Source organism: Coturnix japonica, chromosome 7 (assembly GCF_001577835.2).
Source record: "Coturnix japonica isolate 7356 chromosome 7, Coturnix japonica 2.1, whole genome shotgun sequence".
In the NCBI taxonomy this organism is placed as follows: domain Eukaryota; kingdom Metazoa; phylum Chordata; class Aves; order Galliformes; family Phasianidae; genus Coturnix; species Coturnix japonica.
This window is the reverse complement of record NC_029522.1, coordinates 11,161,547-11,187,403: the sequence shown is the minus strand read 5'-3', so window position 1 is coordinate 11,187,403 and position 25,857 is coordinate 11,161,547. Positions and strand designations below refer to the sequence as shown.

The 25,857-nt window shown below is 39.3% G+C and overlaps 2 long non-coding RNA genes across 2 annotated transcripts in view; one reads left to right on the top strand and one right to left on the bottom strand.

The window, feature by feature from the left end:
- Nucleotides 1-530: 530 nt before the first annotated feature.
- On the bottom strand, nucleotides 531-5,803 carry LOC107316570. The gene is made up of 2 exons (XR_001556450.2): nucleotides 5,647-5,803; nucleotides 531-783 (listed from the first exon to the last, which is right to left on the bottom strand). It is a non-coding gene; the product is annotated as an uncharacterized LOC107316570 (long non-coding RNA).
- An 82-nt stretch (nucleotides 5,804-5,885) lies between these two features.
- LOC107316582 overlaps nucleotides 5,886-25,857 on the top strand; it is a 28,586-nt gene continuing 8,614 nt past the window's right edge. The window contains exons 1-2 of the long non-coding RNA XR_001556457.2: nucleotides 5,886-5,925; nucleotides 8,257-8,364. This is a non-coding gene — a long non-coding RNA (uncharacterized LOC107316582). The remainder of the gene's footprint in view (nucleotides 5,926-8,256; nucleotides 8,365-25,857) is intronic.

Sequence of the window (25,857 nt, the reverse complement as noted above, 5' to 3'; positions counted from 1 at the left end):
ATAGGCTATATTTTTCAGTAGAAATGTATTTTATATTCTGGGTGAAGTTCATAGCATAGGAGACCTGTGTAGCATAGAAGGTCAGGCTAAATGATCATTATATTCCCTTCCAACCTGTAAAAACAGTAAAACGAATTCACATGCATACAGGCTACTTTGTCATTAAGGACAGATCTGCCTTCTCCAGCCTCATGACGTTACAATGATGTTGTATCCAGCTGCAACAGTTGGACCAGAATTTAAGCTTGGTGGTTTTCATTTGGCTTATTATAAAGGCACAAGCTGTTATTTTTTTCCAGAATAAAGAATGACACTCATACTTCCAGCATGGAACAGTTTTGATTTTGTAGGAACAAAAATATATGAAGGGAGATAGAAGGATCTGAAATTTCCAGATTTTATGTGTTATGTACAGGTGGTAGCAATATTAAGCGTATTGGCAAATACCAAAGCAAGAATTAGAGAAGCTAGTTTACTGCTTAATATGTGATAATCAACTACTGGTAAGGAATTTCACTCCCAATTTCAAATTCAGTTGGTGAGCTTGAATCTAAAGCTGAACTCAGAACTTTATTTGATGAAGAGCTCTCAAAAGTGGCTGTGTTGTTTTCTCAGTACAATAAGTGGAAGCAGTCACACAAAAGAGAGATTTTTAAACTTCATCCTGCTGGGTTGCTCTTCCAAGTAGTTCCGTTGAAGTCACTGAAACTTCACTTCAAGCTCAGCAGGCAGGATTTGGCCTCTTGGATCACTCTGGATCTCTGAGCTAGCCATAACAATGGACTTCAGTAGTTGTAATAGCAGATTTCAAGTTTAAAAATAAAAAAGCAACAAAAACAACAAAAAATAAATTGAGTAACAAGTGAAAAATGAATCTTTCCCCTTTTTAAAATAAATTGCCAGCAGTTACCATAGTAACTGCTAACAGTCGAGCGCTTTGACTGTCTTTATTATGAACTGCAAAGTGAAATATTCTCTGTTCTTGGGAGTGCTAAGGAATGTTCATCCAAAACAATGGATTAACTAATCATTGCTTGCCTAGTTATTTGCCAAGACACAGATGGACAGGAGGTGGCTCTGCTTCTCTGTAGTGATCAGCTGAAAACTGCAGAGCTGAAGCAGGATAAATTCTCTCAATTAGCTGGATTGCTTGGACAGGGAGCACCATAGAGGACCTGGAGGCTGGCCTTTTCTGTCACCTCTTAAAAGACTTCTGCTAGTTAGAGATGAAATGCAGAGGAGTTGATGTGTAGGAAAGCCAAGCATGTGCTGTTGTCAGAGCTCTCCAGCTGAAACCGTTTCCTCAAACTAATTCCCTAACAGGAGAAAGATTATCAACTCTTCATATGTTTCCTACACTAAGACCTCTTCCTTTCCGTTTCTTCTATTCTTTGGATCACCTTCCTTATTTTCCCATCTTGTTTGATTTCACGGCTACTTGGATTTAAGCCCTTTGGTTCTGGGGTCCATGAGCCCAGACAGGTGAGTAGCACTCAGCACCAGCACTCTCCCCAGGCTGGTGCAGGTGTCAAAGCCACTCCATGCTCAAGCACAACAACAAACTGAAAGACCAGCAGGCCAATAAGTACTGGTACTGAAGTCTGAGGTGTGAGACTGTGATGCTGAGGCAGGCCTGGGGGTAAGTTCACATTAACTTGCTTCCCTGAAAAAATATAGGCCAGCTCAGTGTGGTTCAATTTGACTAACTCAAATGGTGGAGTTTCCAACACAGCTATGCCACAACTAATTGCAGTTGCACACATCTCCCTTTCAGGCATTTTTTTTCTGAAATTTGCTTAGGTCATCCCTGCTTGTAGGGGGCAGACATTCTCTTGAAGAGGATAAGGAGCAGTGCAAATGCCACCAAAAGTACAGATATTCAGCAAGGATGTGCAAGGAGTGGCTAGGTGCAAAGATCAAGTTACTCTGCTGTTCCTTAAGCTGACTGCTGCCACTCAGCTCAGCAGTGCACAGAGAATACAGGAAAGCATGGTTTGTCACTTTGTGCACTTTGTGCTCAAACAAACAGATCAGAATCAGACATACTTAGATCCTAAGTGAAGAAGAATTTCCCTCTTAAAGTATGTGGCACCATCTTGATTTGTACATCTGAGAAACCTGCATTTTCAGTCAATTACCATAATCATTTCCAATTGCTTTTTCAGACTTCATGCAGATGGACACTTTTCTGCCTCAAGTCCTTTATCTTCTTAAAGAATAAAAGAAAGCCATACTAGATATATTTAAATATCCCCTCCCTCCTGTATCCATCATTTCATTAATCAGGTCTCAATTCCTTCCAGTTTACCAATATCTGCTGCGCTCTGAGGTGCCTGAGAGAAAGGATAGTTCCTGCTGTTTTCTCTTCCCAGTACCAAAGGCAGCAAGACTGCCACCAGCCTGAAGTCCCATAATAATTACTGTTGAGCATGGAAAATATGGTATGCAGCAGCCCAAAAGTAAAGGAGCAGAGACAAAGTATATCTGGGGAGTGTTCTGTGTTGAATGCAAGCAAAAACTTTTTCATTTTTTATGCCAGAGAAATATTTAGGATATATAGCTTGCAATTACAGCTGTTATGTCTTTTTCAGGATAGCTGTCACTGGGGAGTTACTACTGGAAGAATGCAATCAATGTAGGATTGCTGCTTTTTTTTTTTTCTTTCTTTTTTTTTAAATAAAATGGTTGATTTCAGCATAATCATACTATAAAAATTTATTGTCATGTATTTCTGCACACAAAATGGAATACGAAGAACACAGAAACAGAGACCAGTTCTGGTTGTAAGTGGCTTTTGGAGGTCCATTCCCCCACTCAGAGCGAGGCTAGCTTAAAAACTGTGATAGATGTCCCAGAACAAAGAAGAAAATGCTGATTTTGCACCAATGAGCCATCAGGTCTTGTACTTTAGGTCTTTTAAGGCATGTCTCTATGTCTTCTGGCACAGTAGTACATAGGTGCAGGAGTAGATATATAACCACAGAACAGCAGTTATATATCACCAGGGATGGAAATCAGTGAGTGAGCTCGATGCTGGCTGAAACTGGGCAGTGCTGCTCCATTTCAGATAGGAACAGAGGAGCCCCTGGAAAACTTAATATGATCCTACAGGCTGTGGCTGCCACCTGTGGGCCTCAGTGCTGCAGGGTTGTCTCCAGGTCACTTGAGTGAAACTTGTCACCCTCTCAGTTTCTTCAAAGATAGCTCTTTTTTGTATTTTTGTGATCGAAAAGTTTGGTTAAGAGGAAGGTCTTAGAGAATGTGATCTTATGCCACGTTACTAAAGCTAATTGGGCAGCCAGACCTGGCTTTCATTCTGTCTGGTCAGACTTTACGAAAAAAAGACTTCAGAATCTCACCAGAGCAGAAGATAAAAGCTGGTGTCAAAAGAGACAGTGTGTTCTTTCCTACTTTTTCTTTTGATGATGTAAGTCCTGGTGATTTAATAGTGCTGATAGTTAAGCAGGAAAGTTTTCTGTAGTTAACTATTTGCAGTGACAGAAATTAATTGGTTTTACTTCAACAGCAATTCTTCAGTAATGCCTCTTCAATGACAATTCCTATTTGACTGATTTATAACAGCTCTTTACCCTCTATTAAGGTACAAGTTAAACTTAAGCTTAAATCTTATTACTCATAATTGGAGCTTGGAAAAAAAATAGTGTAGTCTTCAGACTTTTAAATTTTAATTATGGGTGCATTTAATACTGATGAAACTGAATGTCTAATTGCTCTGGTTTGAACTAGACACAATGTGTGTTCTGTACAAGCATCATCTCGTAGTTTAGCCAGTTCACCTCAACACTGACTCCTGTTAATCTAGTCTTGGATTTTTATTTTTTTTTTGCTATGGGACAGCCACTTTGTCAGTATTTTTTATGAGCTACACACACACACACAAAGGAGCAAGACTAGGATCACCAAATTCTTTCTGCATCCAAAAGCAGGTTTTGAGCTTACAGCTGCAAGAGGCAACTGCTCATGCCATAGCCCATTGTTCAGCAGCAACCTATTTCTCCAGCAGCTGAAACTCAGTGTAAGAACTTGTCCACAAAGCTGGTAATTTTTTTTTTTCAATTTTTTTCACCTAATTTCATTGTTCCTAACAATATTTCATTGTTGTATGCATTTTCAAATATTTTTTCTCTCTTTCTGGATCAATACTCTACCAAATGTCTGTTCTTTCTATTATTTATTTTCCTTTCTTTGGAGATTGGGTGCATTTTGACGTGATAATAACTTCCAGCTTGCAGTACTCAAAATGAATGTCCAGAGTATTGAAAAGCTTGCCATAGATGTTAATAATCCTCTTTCTGTGCTGTTTTTGTTAGTTTTATCTGTTACCACAGGAAGGATGATTGGGTAATAAACCTGTGATTACACCTTTACCACAAAACAAAAGAGAGGAAATGAAAAGTCAGCAAAAACGTGCAGTGTGACACAGTCAAGTTTGGCAGTACTTTTTGTGACTTAAAGACTCTCGCAAGATTGTTCTTATTAATGGCCATATCTCTGAAGAGTTTGGAATTGGAATAGGGTATATCTTTCCAGGATGCCTCTGCTGAAGAGCTGCAGCATCTACTGAGAACCAAGTGATTCCCATATGCACTATAAAGCAATTTAAACTTCAGCTTCAGGCAGAGATGGGACTAAGTTGTAGCATTTTACAATACTGACAAGATACTCAGTGCTTTAATTTGAAAACCTGTATCTAAATGGCCTATTTGTGATCGTAAAATGTCCATATTTCCATGAGTTGTTCTAATTTTGCAAGTCAGCCATCCTATGACTCTGCTGGCACAAAATCATTCTCAGCCCACAGAGGTCTGGGCTTTCTTCCAGCATCTAGAAAGAGGATCAATACACTTCATGACTATCCTCTCTGCATTCATATGCTGAGGACATCTGGGCCCCAGCAGCCACCCAGCCTCCCTTCTTTCTATCTTACAAACTCAGCTGGATTCTCCAGAGCTCTGAAACCATATGCAGGTGGTTCCCAATTTTAGTAGCATCTGAACACTGACTATCATGACATTTGGGACAGAAAATCCCACACCTCTCTGATACAATGAGCTTGGGTTCCTGATGAGTTTCTGAGAGGCCCTGAGTGCACTGTGCTAGAGAGGAAGCAGCTGAGCAGCTGCAAGTCTTCAATACTTTTGTGGGAAGGAATGAGAGTCTGGCAATACAGGTCATCTGGGGGAAATCTTTCTTGTCCTGCAGTGGGGGTATAAACATTTTTACAGTGGTGTTAGCTGTGCAGGCAGAGCCTTATAGGCTAAAGCAACCCATGTTGGAGACTTCTTCCAAAAGATTATAGCAATCTCTGTCCTGGCTTGAAGTAGTTTGTGGAATGTAAAGGGTACTTTTCTCATTGCTTTTTAAAATTGAATTTAGTTAGGAGTTTCAGTTACCAGGCCTTTGCTATCTTCTCCTATCTGCTTCTGTCATTTCTTTTGGTTAGTCCTGAAAAAGCCAGGCATTTCAACTTGACAATATTTGAAGGTCCCTTACAACTGAACTATTCTGTTTTGCTCTGTTCCTTCTACAACAGCTTCTGCACTTGCCTCTGCATCTTCTTGCCCCTCAATAAATTACAACATGGAAGAAAATGAGCTCTCCATTTACTGACCAACCTAGATGTACCTGCAGGACCATGAAGTTCTTTCTGCTAAGTGAGGCCTTGCACCTTTCAGTCCTTTCTCAAAACACACAGGTTATCCTCTATCCATTGCAGTAGCTTGCATCTGATCTTGGCTGCTAAGTCTTCAGTGGTCCAAGCTCACAATTTAGAAGAGTGAAGTCAAACACTTAGAAGACTGTGATGTCACAGAATCACAGAATTGTAGGGGTTGGAAGGGACCTCTAGAGGTCATCGAGTCCAACCCCTCTGACAAAGCAGGCTCCCTACACCATGTTGCACAGGTAGGTGTCCAGGTGGGTCTTGAATATCTCCAGAGAAGGAGACTCCACCACCTCCCTGGGAAGCTTGTTCCAGTGCTCTGTCACACTCACTGTAAAGAAGTTCTTGCGCACAACAATGTCAGGCCTTTGGTGAATTAAGCAGCACTGTATCTCTTTACTGTGTCATCTAGATGTGCTGCAACTTCTAAAAAGTGTGTTTTTGAAAACACTATGGAATGAAAAAGAAAAAAAGTCTTCCAGTGATGTCTTCCAGCAGCACTTAAAACTTCCATTAATACTACGAATGAATTCAGCAAATAATTTGCTGCTGAATCAAAATCTCCAGCACTGTATTCCAACTGCATTAAAAGCTGCATTTTCATTAATGTAAAGAATGAATCCAGCATGGAATATACTGCTGAATCAGAATTTATGCAAAAGTTTAGTAAGAGGCTATAGTCAATTCCTATAACACAAATTATCTGTAGTCTGTCCTAATAATATTCTCACTGCAATTAAAAATACAGCGGTAAGTATGAAAAACAGGTCCGTATGCGGATGATGATCCATTTCTCTCAACAGTGATGTGGACAGAAAGCAAAGAGGTTTGAAAAACAGTCTCTGAAAGCAGAACAGTCACCCCCCTCTATAAAAAGGATACTACTGGAGTCTGTTTTCTTGGGAGGTGATAGAGCATACAACTAATACAGTACAATAAAAGAGTAAGAAAAAAAAGTTGATAGAAAGTGCATTAATATGTCCATATTGATAAAAAATGGCCTTGAGACTCTCTCCAGTGGAATGTAGTTTACTCCAAATACCTGCATTCTTTTCCCTTATATTTTGTTATTTTGGGAAATCCCATATTAGCATCTACAATCTTTATCCAGGCATTTTTTATTTCGCTGTCAGGACTCACAGGCAGGGGAATCCAGAGATCTCAGCAGCTGTCTCCCAGTTCAAGAGACTTAAGAAATACAGGAGGTAGCAGCTCAGTCTGAGAAAGGCAGAGATCTGCCATGGTTAATGGGTTCCCTGTGAGTAGAGGGAGAGTCAGATTCATGGAAAGCAAAGAGACCTAGTAGGAGTTCTACAACCCTGAAACTGGGACCTACATTACAGATGTACCAGACAAGCCTTGGAGGGACAGAGAAGTGCCTTGGGTGCTTTAGTTTCGATACCTCTTCTTTTCTTCCTACTCAGCAAAGAGCTGCCAATGGCAATATGTACCTGCACCATCTCTCCTAAGAGATGGCAATATAAAATTGTACCTAAGATTAGCCCTTTACAATTTCTGTTCTACTCTGACAAGCTAGGATTTTACTAACAGGTTTATTGCTAAATTTGATACCTTGGGAATTAGCTTTACTGCATCTATGTCTTTATTATTGGCCACATTCTTTCAGTCTCCCTCTATACAGTTCTTGCTGTTAATTTTATCTTTTGTTACTATTCTCATCATCTTCTACACATATATTTTTTGCATTTACTATAGATATATATACTTTTTACTAATGCAAAATCTCTTTATTTTTCCTTTAATACTTGCATACTTCTTCCATTCAGAGTTTTAGCTATGCATGTCCTTCTCAGAACATCTTAGACATTCTTGGTCAAAGGCAGTTGAGGATGTGCAGTCCCTTGCAGGATCAGACCCAGACACGAGAGGAACTTCTGTACTCTCTAGATATATTAAACTAATTACTTTGACTTCCGTACACTTATTGTGGGTTCAAAGGCCAACAGCTGGGCATCCTATTTGAGAATTTCAAGGGAGATGGCTGAGCACAGGAGAGCCTGGGAGCAGGTTTCAATTATTTTATTAGACAGAGGTTAAGAGTCATGCCTGGGAGAGACAAGTGTTTCTTGACATAGGATTTGGAGTGTAACAAGGAGGACTTGAGAGCTTTTGATCTGGCATCTTTCTCAAGTATTATCTCACTTGAAAGAAAAAAAAGAAAAAAAAAAAGGAAAAGAGGAAAGGATGGAAGCATTTCCTAGACAGGAGATTTCATAATGAATTCTGACAGCAAGAGGAGCTTATGAAATAGATTTTGTGATTCAGCTAGAAAATCCTGGAGCAAACAAAATTTCATGCTGAAGTGGTAAGAAATCCTCTTCACTCAGAACAGGCATCCAGTCTCAATACTTCCTGCAATGGTTGAGGAAACAAGCTTCCATGTTTTGGACAGGCTTGAGTATTAAGAGTTATGGCCTGGAAAGGCCATTAAGCAAGTAACTGTAGTAAAATTGTGAATCAATTATGGAAGAATATTTGAAATACAATTTTAGTTTATGGATGCTTTCAGGCAATAAAGTGTGACGAGTTAATTCTCTTATGCTTATTTCTAGAGCTTCAGAGATGAGATTAGAACTTGCAGATTCCTGGCACCATGTATATGCTGAGTCCACAGACAATTTAACCTCTACATCATTTATTGTGCTAATGCATGGAACCTGGTAAGTATTTTAATATTACTTTTCCAGACTTCTCTTTCCCTATTTAATATATTTGTAGTCTTTCAGTACAAACCTCAAATTCAACTGCTGAAAAAAACATATAACTTTGGCAGATTGCAAAATACTGAGTGTAACTCGCTCCCTTTTCTTTGACACACCACAGAGTGAGCCTAGGACAAAAGCCTATTTCTATTATATCTTTCTATGCAGCTTGGAATGTCAGTAGTCATTTGAATGAAGTTGTGTGCTCTGACTTAAAAACAGACAGTGGAACTGTTTAGTGTGAAACCTGGGATTGAGCTGTGAAATGTGTCAGAAATACTACAGAAGCTGCTATAGTATTCAGTAGGTTTTATTCAAAGTTACTTTCAGAACAAAAGAGTCATTTCAAGAAATACACCTCAGTAGAGAAGGGAAACATGAAAAACTGTATAAAGGTGTGCTAGATTCAAACATCACTTTCATACCTGTGACAAAAAGCAATAAATGCAATCCAGTGTGTTCTCCAGATGCTCCTGATATGAATCAGTATGTCCATGAGTAGGTGTAAATAGAGTAAGAAAACAATTCAGCTCTCTTCCTGCCGCCTACACCGCTACAGCGTTTGAATGATTCACAATTATTAGTGGATTTTGTTTCTCTGATGTGATATGCCTTCCTCATCAAAAGGTAGGAAAATAGCCCTTCTCAATTCTCAGGTACCTTTTGAGCCTGACAGAGAAAACAGTGTTGTCTGTTAGGTGTTCTGTTGCTAACAAAATGTAAACCAAACTGATACATATTTGTTAAGGTCTCCAAGAACATTTATCTACATTTACCGGGTCTTTTGTGTACAGCAATACACCTCAAACATGATATTACATGGTGGCTTTGAAAGGCTTGTATACACTCACTTGTCCTTCTTTCATATCAGTTGTTCATGGTGCACCAGTTTATACTATTTCCTCTTTCAGTGTAGCCTCTAGTTAACCATTTTGGTAAGTGAACATAGAAAACAGAAAAGTTGCTGTTATTATTCCTCTACAGAAATCAGAAGAGTAGAAGTGCACTCATGAGTCAGACCAACAGTTTGTCACTCATGGCTTGACCATATCTCCTGCTTTCATAAGTGTTTCATGCTCTAGGACTTGGTAAAAACAGTCCCACCTTTACTCTTGGGAGTACTGCTGTCAGATGTTGGAAGTGTAGGAAGAGATAGGAAGAAAGAGCATTCCATGGGTTTCTTAAGAGTTCCCTGACTGCACAGTGGTGTGAAAATGTATTTGGTAAGGATCTGCACAAAGTAGAGCTGTAGCAGAATACAGAGCAATACCTTCTTGATGGCTGTGTCCTGTCCTTGGAGCCTTGCCCACCATTTAAAGACTTGAGAATTAAGGAACAAAATTGGTGGCTTAAAAGTGGACACTTAATGACTGCTAAGGAGCCTGTGGGCTCCCTGTCTTATACAGGGAGCTTGTTTGGTACTTAACCTACATTTTCTGTTCTTTAGAATTATTTTTATATTTGCAAGCATAGACCTATAAACTACATTAAGTAATTCCAATCCTGTCTTGATTTTCATTTTCTCTGCATATTTATCCTGTCTCGCTCATGGCTGTCACTGTGTCAGGTTACGCATTACAAGGGCTTTTTTTAGTTTGTTCTCTTCACTAGATTATCCCTCTGCTATGGTAATTTTAGTTGTGTTTTCACTTCATTTCAGTTTCCTTGAATAAGATTTATATGTTGGCTGCCTCGTGTATCTTTTATTTCTGGAGACATTCAGTGTCTGGTATTTCTCAGCTCTCTGACTAGTTCCTTCTAAGATTCATGAACGTTTCTAATTCCAGATATGCCCTTTTCCGTAGTATCACTGTTCAAAGCAGGGTCCAAGAGACAAAATTGAGAAAGAAAAACAAATACGTGCCCGTGAGCTACCATTTCCTATTAGTGGCTTTATGCAACCGTCTCCTATTAGGGGCTTCATGCAGCTGACACCAGAATTGCTGCTGAATCAAAACCTTGGAATTAAAATTCTGGAGCCCTGGGGGGAAGGAGGCTGCCGCGGTTCTGAAACCTGCTGCTCCGGTCCCTCTGCCTCCTCTCCGCCCAGTTTCCTTTGAGGCAGACTTCTAGTTGTGGAATAAATGTCTCCACGGATGCAGCTTTGGTGCCCTCTTGTGCCGGGAGAAGGAGATGGAAGGGAAGAAAGGAAATCTGACACATTAGTAGGGCAACGTTTAGAACAGATTAGAAAGGATTGTTTTGGCAAGGGTGGAGATGGAGATTTCACTCAGCTATGCAGAGACTTAGTTGATGGGCACTAGAGGGCTATTGGCAAAATGAAATGTCAGCAGATCTCCAGGGACAGATCTGCAGGCTTCCCTGATGATTTGTGTGGCACAGATCTATGCTGTGCAGCACAGCCAAGATAGGTTGGTGTTGATACCACAGCAGACAGCTTGCCATGCATGTAGAGAGTCCAAATACCACAAAAGGGGGAGAGCTGCCCTAGCAACACTTATCTGGGCTTTTGGGACACAGCCATTAGCTTGGGACCAGCTCAGCCCTGATGGAGCTGCAGGTTTACAAAGGGGTTCAGTGAGCTCTGACGCTAATTTCTTTGTCTTCTCTTGTATGGCACAGAGGCCTTGCGTTTCATCATCTCACACGTATCACCTTTGAAAGGGGACTGAACATCTGTGGAGGTGTTTGGTTGGTCTATATGATCCTTGCTCATAGTTTCTCATCTTTGTTCTCTGTCTTTTCCAGGTTCCTTTTTACTATGAAAAAGAGTTCACAAAATGTAGCAGAAAGTAGAGTTCTCTCTATATTTTAGTTCAGTGTATTTCCCATTCTCTTTTCGTAAGATTTATTTGTTGTCAAGTAACTGGTGTGCTATCTTTTTAAGACAGCATCAGTGCAGACTGCTGTGGGGCATGAAAACAGATAGGTTCTTCACCTGACATACAAACTTTCATAAGCTGGCTTTCAGTCAGTCACTTAACCAGATATCTGAGACATCTTTAATTTTTTCCTACAGTTACTAGTTCTGGTTTTAGCTGACTGAAGGAAATGCTTGTGAATACTGAACAACTCCTCTATGCAAGGATCTGTTTTTGTGAGTAATATATGGAAAAAGGTAGCAGCATCTTTCTGAGGTGGCAGGCTATTAGATTCCACCTTCCTTAAGCACAGAAAGAAGGCTGTGAACCAGCAGAATCCAGCATCAAAACATTCATGGAATAGAGAACAGCCTTACTGCATCAATATTAAGAGGCAAAAAATAAGTCATAAACCTAAACTGTACTGTATGAGCAACCACCAGAATAGTGACAAAAAATTCAGTATTAAAGTCCTAAACTAGCTATAAGTAATAGGTAAAACAATTTGAAGTAGAAGCTAATAGAATTTATGTCTGTCACTCAAAGTGAATAGAGAATGAAATTTCTTGTGTTTCTTGCCAGAAACATTCTTGTAAAGTCGGTCACCCTCTTGACGTCCACTTTGCTCAGGCTATCTGCATTTCATTATCAATTATGCACAGTCCTACCTTGAAGTGTTTCAGCCCAAAAGTCAAAGTCCTGCAGCACACTTGTCTGCAGAGTGATGTGTGTCAAATCTGCCTTATCACAATCTGCCACCAGGGTTTTTACACGTGTAACTTTCATTACAGCTGACAGGAGTGATATATGCAAATCTTCCGCAAAGCAAGAAAATAAATAATCTTTTTTCAGATGATCTGACTAGTAGAAATACACTTTGTATACAACAGTGAAGTAAAAGCAACACTAAAATAACAAAATCTAGTAAGAGACAAATATGATATGCCAAAATTAACAATTAAGGCTGCTTTAGAAATGATTAGCTAGGTCTGTCTGTCCATCCTCTCTTTTGGGTCAACCAAGACAGAGGATATCAGCAGTTGTACTGTGTCACTTGAGATGTAACAGGCCAAAGCATGAAACAAACGATCAGCTAAGGAAAGGATCTACTGTCCCATCCTTGAAAGACAGAGAATTTGAATCAAAAATAGTTTCATACAGTTCCTCGGGTAGTGAGCAAAGAGCTTCTTCATCTTGTCACCAAACACCTACAGAAAGCCAATATGCCACAGAGTACTTTGAGCACAAAAATGCTTTTACTGACTAAACAAGAGAATGTATGCAACAAGGCGCAACATTCAGATACATTAAATCCTGTGAAACTATCAAGTTAGCTGCTGACTAAAAGCTTCCAAATCTGTAGTCGGCTTAGACTCAAGCGATGAAAGTAGTGTCAGTCTGGTGCCATATATGTGGGTGTGCATCAATGCACAGTCTGAGTTTACAGGATATGTAGCAGTAAGCGGTTGGGTATCAGCAAATAGAATTAGGACAGGAGTTCTAATCTACTATAAATATAAATTGGTTGGCTCTTTTCCAGGGCTGTGTAGACATGAATTTTCTTTCTGGGTTCAGCTCCCACAAACTTCCTGTTCCTCTCAGACAAGATTCAGAGCCAAATTCTGATCTTTATTTATTCCTTCATAAATTCAAAATAATTCAGATGAATCCAGCACATAGCAGTTGGTCAAAACTACCCTATATGAGCTCAAAAGAGGATGCAGAGTGCCTCATTTCTTCGTCTGTAAAAGGACAAATGACTCTTCTCTCACCTCTCTGTCCATCTTTTTTGTACTGTAGCAGAAACACAGTTACCATGCACATATTGCTAAAATGTTAGCCGGGATTTCTATCTGCTAATATAATGCAAACTACAAACAAGTATTCATTCACGTTTTCAAATTGCAGTCCCAAATTCTGAATACTTTAAGGGAAGCAGAGAACCACATTGCCCCAGCACAGACAGAATATTTCAGAAGTTAACCTGACTGAAAGGATTTACCCACACAAATAAAAGACCATGATTTTAACAATAAAAAGGATAAGTAGCATCATTAAGATCTCAAAAGAAATGGTAGGATTTCTCAATTTTTTGCTGCCTTTACTGTGTGTATATTTTTGCAAGTTATGTTTTACTAAAGCACAACATTTTATCTCCCTAGAAAGACAGGCTAGAGAAATTCTATATTCCATCTGTTTAAATAAGTCAAAATTTAAAAGTTAGTGCTCTAAACATAATGAGGACTCAGAATGAAGAGCAGAAGAAGAGTATTCATATAAGAACCTGAAAAAGGTTAAGAAGTAAATTGCTCTATACTAATAGCTACAAAATGTTTCTATTTTCAACAGACTTTTTTTAATAATAATTTTTTTTTTATTTTTTAATAATAAAATCAAAGTGAGGCCAGATTTAGTAATACTGTCCCATTCTTAGTATCGGAACTGATTGTGCTTAGTCATCTCTAAAAGGTGCATTTTGCAAAGTGCATTTATTAAGACACCTTTCTGTTAAGTGTTCAGACTCTACAGAAATTTGAGATTAAAATATATTTTGTTCTTGAAATGAAGGTTGTTTGAAAGTGAATTACCTGAATGTAACACACAAATGAGTAATTTGTAAATCTTTTCTTTTTCATTATGTGAACTCAGATTTTCCAGAAAAAAAAAACCAACCCTAAAATGTCAATCAAAATCATCTTTATCGTGTAGTCATTTTTGAGTGAATTTTTGAATAATGTATCCAAAACTTGTATGTTATTCTTGAAAGTGGTAGAATCATAGAATGGTTTGGGTTAGAAGGGGCCCTTAAGGTCACCTAGTTCTGTCCCCTGCTTTAGGCACAGATACATCCCTCTAGACCAGGTTGCTCAAAGCCCCATCCAGCCTGGCCTTGAAATCGTACTAGTTAATAGAAGTGACTATATTTTAAAAATAAAAATCAGGGCACTTCTGCATTAGCACGTTTTAGGACCGTGAAATTCTTCTGTGAAAGAGAGAGGCACTTCTTGCAAAAAAAAAATAAATAAATAAAAATAAAAGGAGTATATTGAACACACTGAAAACATTAGGGGTAGCAATAGTATACACCTTTTTCTGAATAAATGTTTCCCATAGCTTGATGCCTGAATGAAAGTCTTCCCTGAGTGCTGAAATGTGCTATTGATATTTACTCTCTGATAAAGAACAACTTCAATTCCTCCTGTGTCCAGATGCTGGACATCACACCAGAGACCCATTCCACTGGTTGGTTGTTTTGTGATAAAGGCAGAACCATCCGATCACTGTGAGTTGAGCAGACATGATGTAACCATTTAAGTAAAATGAAACACAAAACAATTTGATGTGAGAAAATAAGATGTAAAAGATTTTGGTTTTGCACACGGAGAATACATTGCACAGAAATCTCTGTACCGACATAAAAATTCAGAGCATATAGATATTTAAATAGAGAGTTTACATGCATTGAATATTAACATTGTTCAAGAATGGTTCTATTAATGTGGGCAGCACCATGGCTAGAAGAATCTATCATGTAAAGTGGCTATTTCTGCAAAATTCCGAAAGGAAGATATAGAATGAAAGGGGTAATTAGGTATTCTTTGTGCATTTGAACACTTTCTTTGAACACATTTTTCCTGCTTTGTTTCCTCGGAAGACTAAAATCAGCTGGTTGTATGTGAACTCAGCAATAAAAACACACACACACACACAAAAATGATTCTTTTAAAATGATTTGGGTTTTCAAAATTCAGGTTGGTCAGTTTCTTCTTAAACATGAATGTCTGTGTTGTGTTTACGAATGGCTGACAGAGGCTACTTTGTGCCTCTTCTAGGTTCTGCAGCAAGTGTAGTTCTGGGTGCTCTGATAATACTAAAGAAGCTACATTTGAAGTTTTTAAATGGCAATGAGCCTTAAACTATAAAATTAGTATGCTGACAAGAACTGAAGGATAAAGCTTTCTGCTAGTTGACAGCAGCTCCATAAAGCTAATTGCCTATTCCAGGATATCCTAGTGGATATTAAATTTCATCACAAATTTCTTCAAGGCGTACTGAATTCTGGAGTAGAAAGAAATCTATGGAAAGAGCATAGTGAAGTACCTTTTGTGAGTAACTTGTCACAATACTTGATATGAGTGCATCATGATTCTTGCAGACTGCTGTTTGAGGTAGGAACAAGTTAGATTTCTGAGAAGTGCTGTTGTGCCAGGAGGTCATGGTGATCAAATTGCCCATTTCTACACCATTAGCAAGATGCAACAGCAGAGTGGAAGGGGTTGGGAGTTCATGTGTGAATGTTAAAGCAGGGACTGTGATACAAAATCCAGGAGTCGTGTTATGTTGTGCAAATAGGCCAGTCAGGGATGTACCTTTGTACTAAATTAACATGGCAAGGAAATGATGAGAAAAAACTCCCCAGCCAGTCCTGCTAATGAGTCTTATCTCTGATCTTGAAGAGCCTAAAACAGTTTACATTCCAAGCCTATGTAAGCCATTTGTGCTAGTAAATCAGAAGTAAGTGCTCTATATTCTGTTATCTTCAGATCTGCCTCAATAGTCACAAGCTGTGTAATGCCAAAAAGGTACGTCTCTATCTTAAAAAGTAAAAAAAAAAATTTGAAGGCCCTTTTGATCTAAATTGAATCTCATTCAAGTCTATATAAGCCCTTACGTCTGCGGTGCACAACACAGGCTTCACAGCCTTGTTCCATTGCATTCACAGTGATGTCCTGTGGTTTCCTTGTCACTTTTTGCAATCGAGTCATGCGAAATATATTATTGTCTACCTTCTTCTGATAATCTTGATACCACACTTTCCTGTTGCACAAACATCTTTTTCTAGGTGATTTGATCTAAAAATTTAAGCCCAGAAGAAAGGAAATAAAAAGCAAGTTTTTTGGTTTTTTTATACCTCCTACTTTGCCTCACTGAGAGCTTGTTCTAACTGCTGCATCCTAAATATAAGTGTTGCGATCAAAGTGGGATGAAGAAATGATGTAAGGAAAAGGGTTGTATCTTCTTACAGCTATGACACTGTCAGTATCCTTCTGAAGCTATGGGTAAGATACTTTGATTTCAGTTCTAGTTGTGAATTTTGTACCCCTTATGATCTCACTCTATGAGAGAACAAAATTCTAGTAACTGCATGATGGGGGGTTTCACACAGGCTACCACATTAGGCTGAGGTTTAAGCTTGAACCCAGGCTCCCTGCCCATATGTTTATTTTCATTCTACTCTTCCTCTTGCAAAAGAGGAGGACAGGCCACTGGCACATTTCTGCTCTGTGGCAGCATGCAGTACAAAAGTAACTGGGTCAAACCATTTGCTTCAAGAACTGGAGCCCATTCTGGCAGCTGGCAGAGGCAATGAAGACACACTCTTGCTGCATGGAGGGATCTCCCATCTCCAGCTGCAGACACTGCACTACCCTTCATTTCCCCATTTAGAAAACATTGCAGATTACCTCAGCTCAAAACCAACATCCATTAATTGTCCCACAACAGGGACAGGATGAGTAAAAACAGAAACAGTGTTGTTAAGCAACACTTTTGTTGAGCTTTGACTATTGGCTGTCATTGATGTCAGTGAAAGAATGACTCAGTCTGCATATTTCTTGAGTCACCTGTGCTGAAACTGGCAATGTGTGTGCCAGTAAGGACTGCTTCATCTTTAGTTGTTAGTGAAATGAGCACCTTTCCTCTCTTTTCCTCTAATACTATGGTGAGACCATTGTCTGACAAAAGCAAGTTGCAATTCTTCTTGAGAGGAGAATCTAGACCAAGACCTACCCAGGGATTATTTGTATAAATTATTAGATAAATATGTAATATCACATAAATCTGGATAATAAAATAATGAAATGCAAGTATGCCAATGCATCTTTCCCACTGTTCCAGCCTTCTAGGCTGCATGCAGCATCAAAATCCTTCCCTCAACATCCTGCTCTGTTGGAGTGTGGGTCCATCAACCAGCAAAACAGTTTTCTAGTATCTTAATGAGTGATGAGGGCTGTGTCTTATTTCACCTTCCCCCTTAGTGTGTGATGTGAAGTGTGCCATGTGAAGTTCAGGCCACAAACCTTCTCTGTGGAAAGAGTGCCTGCAGATGGTGGGCTGCCTGTCAGGGAGGCTAGGCTACATCACAGCTTTCTCTGTCTTTGCACCTCATTGCTTTGAGGCTTAGTCTCCTATATAGTGACCTAATCTGCAAACATATATGGTTGATGGGAAACTAACAGCCAGTGAAATGAGCAAGTGGGAATGGGAAAATATGGGAATAGATGAACTAAATCACCTAAATCCAAGAGTAGGAGGACTCTGCAGGCTGGATGGCCCTTAAGTAACCTCCAAAATTCCTTCTAATAACAGCAATGAAATATGGTTATAATCACTGTCAACACCTGGAAGAAGGACTGCAAATACTTTATCCTTTGCCTCTTAAACTTTCCTCTTAAGTCCAGCCTGTAGAAGAATAACAATTGAAAGAAGATAAGAAGGGGAATGGGCCAGGACAGGTCAGGACCTGGGCCTCCTTTTACCACAGGAAACTGTTAGAAATCAAAAGAGCATTTGAAAAAAGGTTATTAGCAGATGTAAGCCAGTGACATTTTCAAGATGTTAGAGTTATTAGCATGTAAAGAATGAGGTGGCAAGTAAAAGATTACTGAGGAAGAACATTGTCTCTTTTTACCTCCAACAATTAAGAAAAAGTCACCTTCAAACATGGTCAAGTTTTATACGGTTGAAATCACTATATCTGTAAGAGGAAAGAAATACAAAACAGTTACTTGTGAAGTAGCTGGGGTGGCATACTAAATTCAGCAGCTGGATGGAAGTCTCAACAGCTTGTTGTTTGGACAGGGGTGTTTTCAGGAGAGAGTACAGCAAATAGGAGCTTTTAATGCACTCTACCCAGCACAGCATATGCTGGAGTTTTCACACAAATCATCTCACGTTTTAGAATCCCATCAGTTAAATCTTCAAATCTCTCACATTCGTGGGAAGAATGGATTTAGTGAAAATATGCTATCCCCACAGCTGTAACGACATCTTTGAAGATACTACTTTTCAAATCTCTTGAGTGATATAAGAAATGCAGAGCTATTTTTCATTTATTCAAAAATTATTCTTCCAGATGAACGAAGTTTGGTCAAGTAGGCCAACTTGCCCAAGATTCTGCTAAGTAGTGAATAGTTGACAGGAAAGATTATCCTGGAAATTTTTAATTGTGCTTAAATGTTTTCCAGGGATGGACAACTAGCCCATATATTAGGTGATACTTCTGAGAGGCTGCTCAGGAATTATTCACCACCACAGAGATTCACTAGACATCTGTCTTTGATGCATACTCATGGGCATGGTAAAGCAGTGGCATGTGGGGGACTTTCCATACTTGAGTTATGTTGCATAATCTCTAAGGAAAAGAACAGTGTTTGTTGTCCTCACATAAGACACTGAGTTCCTGTGGGTTATGTTGACATCATTACCAAAGAAATAAGGGCAAGTAAAACCATCATAACATTACTTCTTGTTAAGGTGATGGTCAAGCTAAGTACTAGATCCTCAAAAAACCTTTGGAGTTTGTATAAGAATAGTTAATGATTGTGGTAAATGTTATGAGGATCCTTCTGTATGTCCTTCAGTGGGTTCCTGATTTGCTGTGGTGAATGTGATGTGTGTAGGGCACACACTTGGTGCTCTCTGTTAGAACTCTATACCTTTTCTGAGAAAAAGTCTAGAGATTGCCAAGCATTGTGCAGTGGTAGGATATTTTGAATAACTTATATTTTGTCCTCTGAGAGAAGCCTTGTGTCCAATGTAGGGAAATAAACCCAAAAAGAAAAGAAAACTATTACAAGTCCTCCCAAACCTTTAGGAAAAAAAGGTCAATAGGCAAGGGACCCACTGTTCTGAGTAAAGGTCCTTCCTGCACTGCTTATCAACAAACATTTATTACTGAGGATGGCCTTGGTTACATGGATTTAAAGTACCACCTGTCTTCCCAAGAGGTACGTTCCGGACAACATTCACTAATAAAAGCAAAGAATCTGAGGGCAGAAATTTACATTGCAGGGATCCAAAGAGTTCACCACAGTTAACAGGTCTACATGGGGAGTTTTTGACAACAGTGTGGGGAGAAATCATAGGACAAGTTGGCTACACAGAACTGTGGACACTCTCTGCTCACCCATATTTTATGAAGATACTACATATATGAAGATGACATTCTTAGGTATGTTCCCCTGAAAATGACTCTGGTAACCTGCTCATCCTAAAACAGTTCAATTTGGCTGATGTGTATATGCTTTCATGCTTTTGTCCTTTTGCTACGTTTTGTTTTATAGGTGGTTGTACTGCTGTTTTGTAGTCTTTTGCAGACATTTTCTGGTATTCCAATGATTCCCTTTTAGCAGCGCTAGCATAGCAAGAGAGAAAAGGAATCCACCTTACTCAGATTGTTCATACCAATGTCATATAACAAAATAACTTTGTGTGGAGTTGTGAAACTGTGATATGCGTCAAAAGGAGTTAAAAGGTCTAAGTCATTTTAAGAGGATGTTTGCATTGACACATTTTATTAAACAGCACTTCAGCCTGTGAATGTAAAATGCTGAGTCTCTTCTGCACTTCCAGAACATCAAGAGCAGAGACCTCTGGAGTCAGCAGAAATTTGGCAAGCTCACACTGCTCCTGATCCGAGTGAGGCAGCCTTAAGTTTCTCTTATTCACATCACTTAGCTTGGATTATGCCAGATATTTTTTGACGCACAGAGGAATAAGATTTGGCTTTCCTAGATGCAAATTAGCACATCCTTTAGATAGTTGCTCGCATTTCAGTCATCATTGAGTTTCAAAGTGATTCTAGTATTTTCTTTGAGGAAAGGACCACTTTCACAAGTTTCTGCAATAATTGTGCTTATTTTTGTGGCTGAGAAACAATGGATCATCATTAACAGAAAGCCAAAGCTTCCACAAATTTAATGAAAGAAAATTACCATAGTGATTTTTCAGAAAAATTTGCCAACTTTTAGACTACCACTTAATATTTTCAAGCAATTCTTAGCGTCCCCATTTGTATAAAATAACTTCTAGTGTGGTTCCTGAATTACTGCAATATCGATAGGAATAGGATACTTCCACTGTCAGCCAATAAGATGAAAGATTTAATCCTTTTGCTGATAACCTACTTATCAAACCACTCTCCCAGTATGGTAAGGGGCTTGTGTTTCTCCTTTTAGTTCTCATCTAATTTTGGTTTTGTACAAGCACCAGTTACCTCTTCTTTTTAGGATTCTTCTCCAGGAAACCAAGCTCTAGTTCAGAAAATATTCCCTTGAGCTGTCCAAGCTACAAGATTTACATGATCAGCACAGCATACAGCAGTCTGGATGACACTTACACAGGCCTTTCCTCATCAGCTTGTACTCATGCTTTTTCAATCTTGCCAGCGATAACACTCAAGACCCTGTCTGCCAGGAGCTCATCTGTGAATTCTTCTGAATTACCACTTAGAGAAGGGTTTTGTTTTCTTTGTCAACCTCAGATATCACAAAATCTGTGTCATGATTGAGACAGACATTTGCAATTGGTGTGACAAGTTGCATCATTCCAAATCAATACAAAAAATAGTAAAACAGACAATGAAATGTGTTTGCAGGAGTAATGAGTGCAGCAGTGTAATCTTTGACATGCTGCTGCCGTGTTTTGAAGAGGCATCTCTTTCACCCCTTACTTCACAGAATGGAACCATTTGTTCTGAGGAAAACTGATGTCAAATGTACTTACCAGCATCTTTCATAGTTCTGGAGAGGAACTTGGAGAGGAATTTTTGTCCAAATTTACTGCACATAGGTGTCTTGAATAGTTTTACTGTTTGTCATTCAATGGACTTAATGAGTTTAATGCTTCTGCCTGAAATGGTTTTATTTTCATAATGAGAAAGAGAAAGTTATGTTTCTCTTCAAAGTGACAAATACTGTAGACTTTTTGTTATCCTCTAACCTTAGCTCTGATTCCCCACGAGGGCACTTCCCTAACTGTGTTTCCCAACACCTCCTTTTGATATGTGCTAGAGAGAGAATGTAAGTTCGTTACCTAGTCAGATAAATGATGTGAGGGAGAAAAGCTTTCTCAGAAGACATGTTGTGGCTTTGGCAGTTCTAGATTATTTTGAGAGAGTGTCAAAATTATGATGATTGAATTTGGGACATCCAGGAAGGAAGGTATAGGCTGCTAAAATCATAATAATGAATTCCCTGTCGGGCTTGGATTTGTGATACAAACACACAGTATTAACTGTTTCCCTAAAAAAGAATATCCCCAGGGACCAAAGGTTGATGTTGTTGAGCTTCCTTTAAAAAAATCGCAGGCTTCACGTCCAGTTCTGACATTTACAAATGGTCCAACCAGCATGCTTAGAGATGCAGAGTTACAGAGAAATAATTCTGTGCCATGTTCTGCTGAAAAGAAAATTGCATGTTGGTCTCCTTAATGGGTATCACCCTGCTTTACAATAATGGGACAAAAAATGAGAGGGAAAAATTTTATATTCAAAGGCTACGAGTTTCCCAATAGCAACTGAATCTAGATGCTCCTATCCTTCAGTGCATGACAGTTATCAGTGATCTCTTTGTGTGACATACACAACAACCGTGGTATTGATGGGACTGAATTTGTTTGTCTGTGATAGCTGCCTGAGGGGAAGTGCTGTGTTTCAGGACTTTAAAAACATATTCTGTATATAGCCATGCTGAGACATACCAAAGTTTTGTACTGGTAAGGCTTAAATACTTTTTCCCATCCTGAACTTTTCCTCTTCTTTTGTAACAAAGGAGTTCTTCATCACTGATTTGATCTGTTGCCTACTGAGGATTCAGACTCACCTCAAAATACGATCATTCTGCTGGTAGCACTGAAGAACCTTGTTCTGCAGATCACAAGTTTTAACCCTGTTGTTTTGACACCATTCTAGAAACTCTGCTTCTTCCCAGGCCTTGTGCTGTCAGTGCCATAGTATTCCTCCTTCAATTAAGTACCAACAAGCATTTTTTTCCATTATGGCCTAAAAGTTGTGTTGAAGCTTTTTAGAGCCTTCATATATGTTGTCACAGGGGAGTTTGTCATTTTTTTTATAGGCAAAAAAGATTGATCTGTGAACTCAAGGCTCAGGGACTTCGTTTTCAAGTACACCAGATCAGCTTTCTTACCCTGAGTGTTCAAATCCTTGTCTTAACCCATGAAATGGACTCACAATTTAAATAGCCTGGGTGGCTGTTAGAATGTGGCACTCAAATTACAGCCCACCAAATTTGTGCCCATGGATCCTTTACCAAATGCTTGTAAACACTGCTCACCCTTGAAACACATTCTTCCCATTCTGAGATTATTACAAAAACATAACAGCATATGTATCTCCCTCTCTCCTTATATACTCAGAATCATATTTAAGTAATACAGAATCATATAATTTTCCTACTCTTCTAGGTCTTCTATTCAGATAATAATACAGATATGATTGTTTATGTGTTATCCAGAACAGGCTGATTATGATGTTTGTGCACATATGTATGTGTACATGCAATAATAATTATACACTCCCTGTATGTATAGTATTTATTGGTGTATAATGTAGTAAGACACAGATTATAATGATTTCCTTATCACCTGTAAATCTAATATACACATAAATGCCATCTATATCTGAAGTTTTCAACCAGTGTTCAGCTCAGTTCTCAGAAGTCAAAGCCACATACATGTCTAAGCAGTTTCTAGAGCAACAATACCGTCTGCAATTAGGGCATCTCAAAGGCCATTCTTTGCTGTCTGCATCCGTACTCAATCAGAAACAAGGTGATACCAGATTTGCTCAACATGGAAATATTTCTCATGCAAGTAACCTAATACAAGTCCATGCACATTTGGATGAAAACACTTTTGGTCCTCATAGGAATACAACACATAAAAAAAATTAATGAACAGGACCTTTATTTCACTGGGAGGAAACATCCAAATATTGACCTATGCAGAATTTTAAAATGATTTGGTATTCTGTGCATTGACCTTTCAACCACAATGTCCCAATACCTCATTTTTGATTGCTCTTATAATTATGCTTCATTGCAACTCCAGTAGGTGTGAAAGACACAGAGATAGTGCAAAATGAAGATTACTGGTTGCACTTAATCCACTTGACACCTCCTCTTCTGATGCATGAGAACTCCCTAAGGCATAAAGCCAAAAATGCCTTACCCTCCCTGCTGGGGGTTGTCACTATAGCAGCAGTTGGTAGTTACGTTTCGACTTCGTTTGTTTTTCTGTGAATGTTCCTCAGAACTGCCACTGGAGCAGTGGTTTTTGGTGGTAACCTCTTGAAAACCTCTGAAAGCAAAAATAATCTTGTGTCTCACATAGTGGGGAGGAGGCAGAATGTAAAATTTGTTGGGGGCTATTTGGGATCTTCTGAGTTCCCCAGTGAAGATCACAGGTAAACTGCTGATGGTGACAAAGAGACAACCTTTTAGCTCTGCGCAGTACCTATTATGTCTGGGCCTGAAGTGCACAAACTCCACTTGCCCTTGATACAACCATTTCAAGCTCTGCTTTGTGGTAAACAGGTTCTGGCCCACTCTTGTTTGTCTTTGAAAGATGGAGGTCAGGACCAAAGTTGAGTTTTGATGCCTTATCAGTTCACATGTAACAAGGCACACTTGCTGTGGCTTCACAGCGTGCACAGAGGTGAAGAGGCTGAGCTGGCACCTGCAAGGCTGCTGCTGCCTTCGCTGGTGGGTGCTGGGGCCAATGCGGGTCAGAATATGCACAAAGATCAGCTGAGGTTTTTTGATTTTAGCTTATTTATACTGCATGTACTGAAAAGGCTAGAAAGAGTGGTAAGAGCCTTGCAGTATCTATCCAGCATACAGCATGCTTTCTGAACTAAGGAACCTTTACGTTAAAGTCAAAAGACAAATGTGAAGGGGCAGGAGGGAAAGAATGAAACAGAGCTCTAGAGAAAAAGCAAAACAGTTTGTGTGATGTACCATGTTAGCTCCTCATATCACTTCTTATTTAAGAACTGGTAAGGAAACGTATATATTTATTTGGCAACACAAAAGACGTAAGAAAATGTGCAACAATTCTTCGCTCCTCAGAAACACCTTTGCGTGTTGGATAGATTAAGTTACTTGATCATCAAAGTCTCAGTGTGTTTAGATAAAATAAAACTTTCAGAAAGAGACGTAGTTCGTAGAGTTTCAGTTCCTGGAAGTTGCATGTTTAACCAATCATTTCAATATCACTAATTTTATCTTAGTAATACTGAAATCAATATTCTCAACAGACAAGCAATCTTGATAGAAGATTTCTGACCTTCTTCCCCGAGGATGAGTCTTGCTGAAGTTGCTGATTTTGATCCCAGGCTGTCATGAGGCACTGTCTGGGTTTGTTCAGAAGGCAGACTGCTATGAGGAGCCTATGCTTGTCATGTACACAAGCAGGGAGAGAGAATCTTCTTTCAGCAGATCTGCTTACTATTATCATTCAAGGTTGTATAGGCTTTGTTTCATTATGAGGATATTTCACTTATTTCTAGTTCCTGTAGTTTCCTGAAGAAAGCTGGTTCTGAAATGTCCAGCCAGTGTAACAGGACCCCAGAGAGCCACATACAAGGAAAGATCCCAGGGCGCTTGAGGGCAGGAGGGGAGATTTCAGGGGGAGCTCTACTGTAGCAGTGCTGGAGCTGGCCTGCAAGTTGTGAGCAGTGATCACCTAGGAGACTTCGTACAGTCCTAGGAGTTTTTGTACTAGAGAAGAAGAAGCTGTATTTCAGCACTGCTTATAAATATGTTTTGTGTGATATAAAAATGGTTGGGGCTAGGCTCTTTCCAATGGTGTGCAACAACAGAACAAGGGGCAGTGGGCAAAATCTGGAACATGGAAATTTCTACCTGAACATGAGGAAGAACATCTTTTTACTATGAGGGTACAGGGCACTGGAACAGGCTGATCAGGGAGGCTGTGGAGTCTCATTCTCTGAAGATACTCAAAATCTACCTGGATGCTTTCCTGTGCAACCTACAGGAGGGAACCTGTCTCAGCAGAGGGGTTGGACTCAATGACCCCAGAAGACCCTTCCAATTCCTACAATTCTATTATTCTGTGATTCTGTAAAGTCCAAATCATTTTACTTTTGCACAGATTTGCTAAAGTTAATCAAAATTAGTTAGGGTTAGCTAGTTTAATTAATGTAAAGCTAGTTTACATAATGAAACAAAATGGCTTTGCAAAGTATTACTCTAACACACATTCTCCAGAGGAGCAATTCAACCTTCTTCATCTGCCTGGCTTTGCTTTGGTTTCTTTTTCCTTCTTCCCTTCAAATGAGACAGTTCACTTTACAGACATTGAGCACATCTTCCCCCAAGTACAAAGGGGACCTCATCTGGCTTGCAGAGCAGATTTCAGCTCTCCCACCTGGCTTCCTTTATAAGTAGAGCTACATGCAAAGCCTTTCTCTTCTTCCTTTTCCCCAGAATCACTGAAGGCACCACGAGCAGAGGTTCCTGTAGAGAATAAAACTAACCAGCTGTGGCATAGAGTCCCTAGTTGGAATTCTGTAACCCAAAGAGGTGAG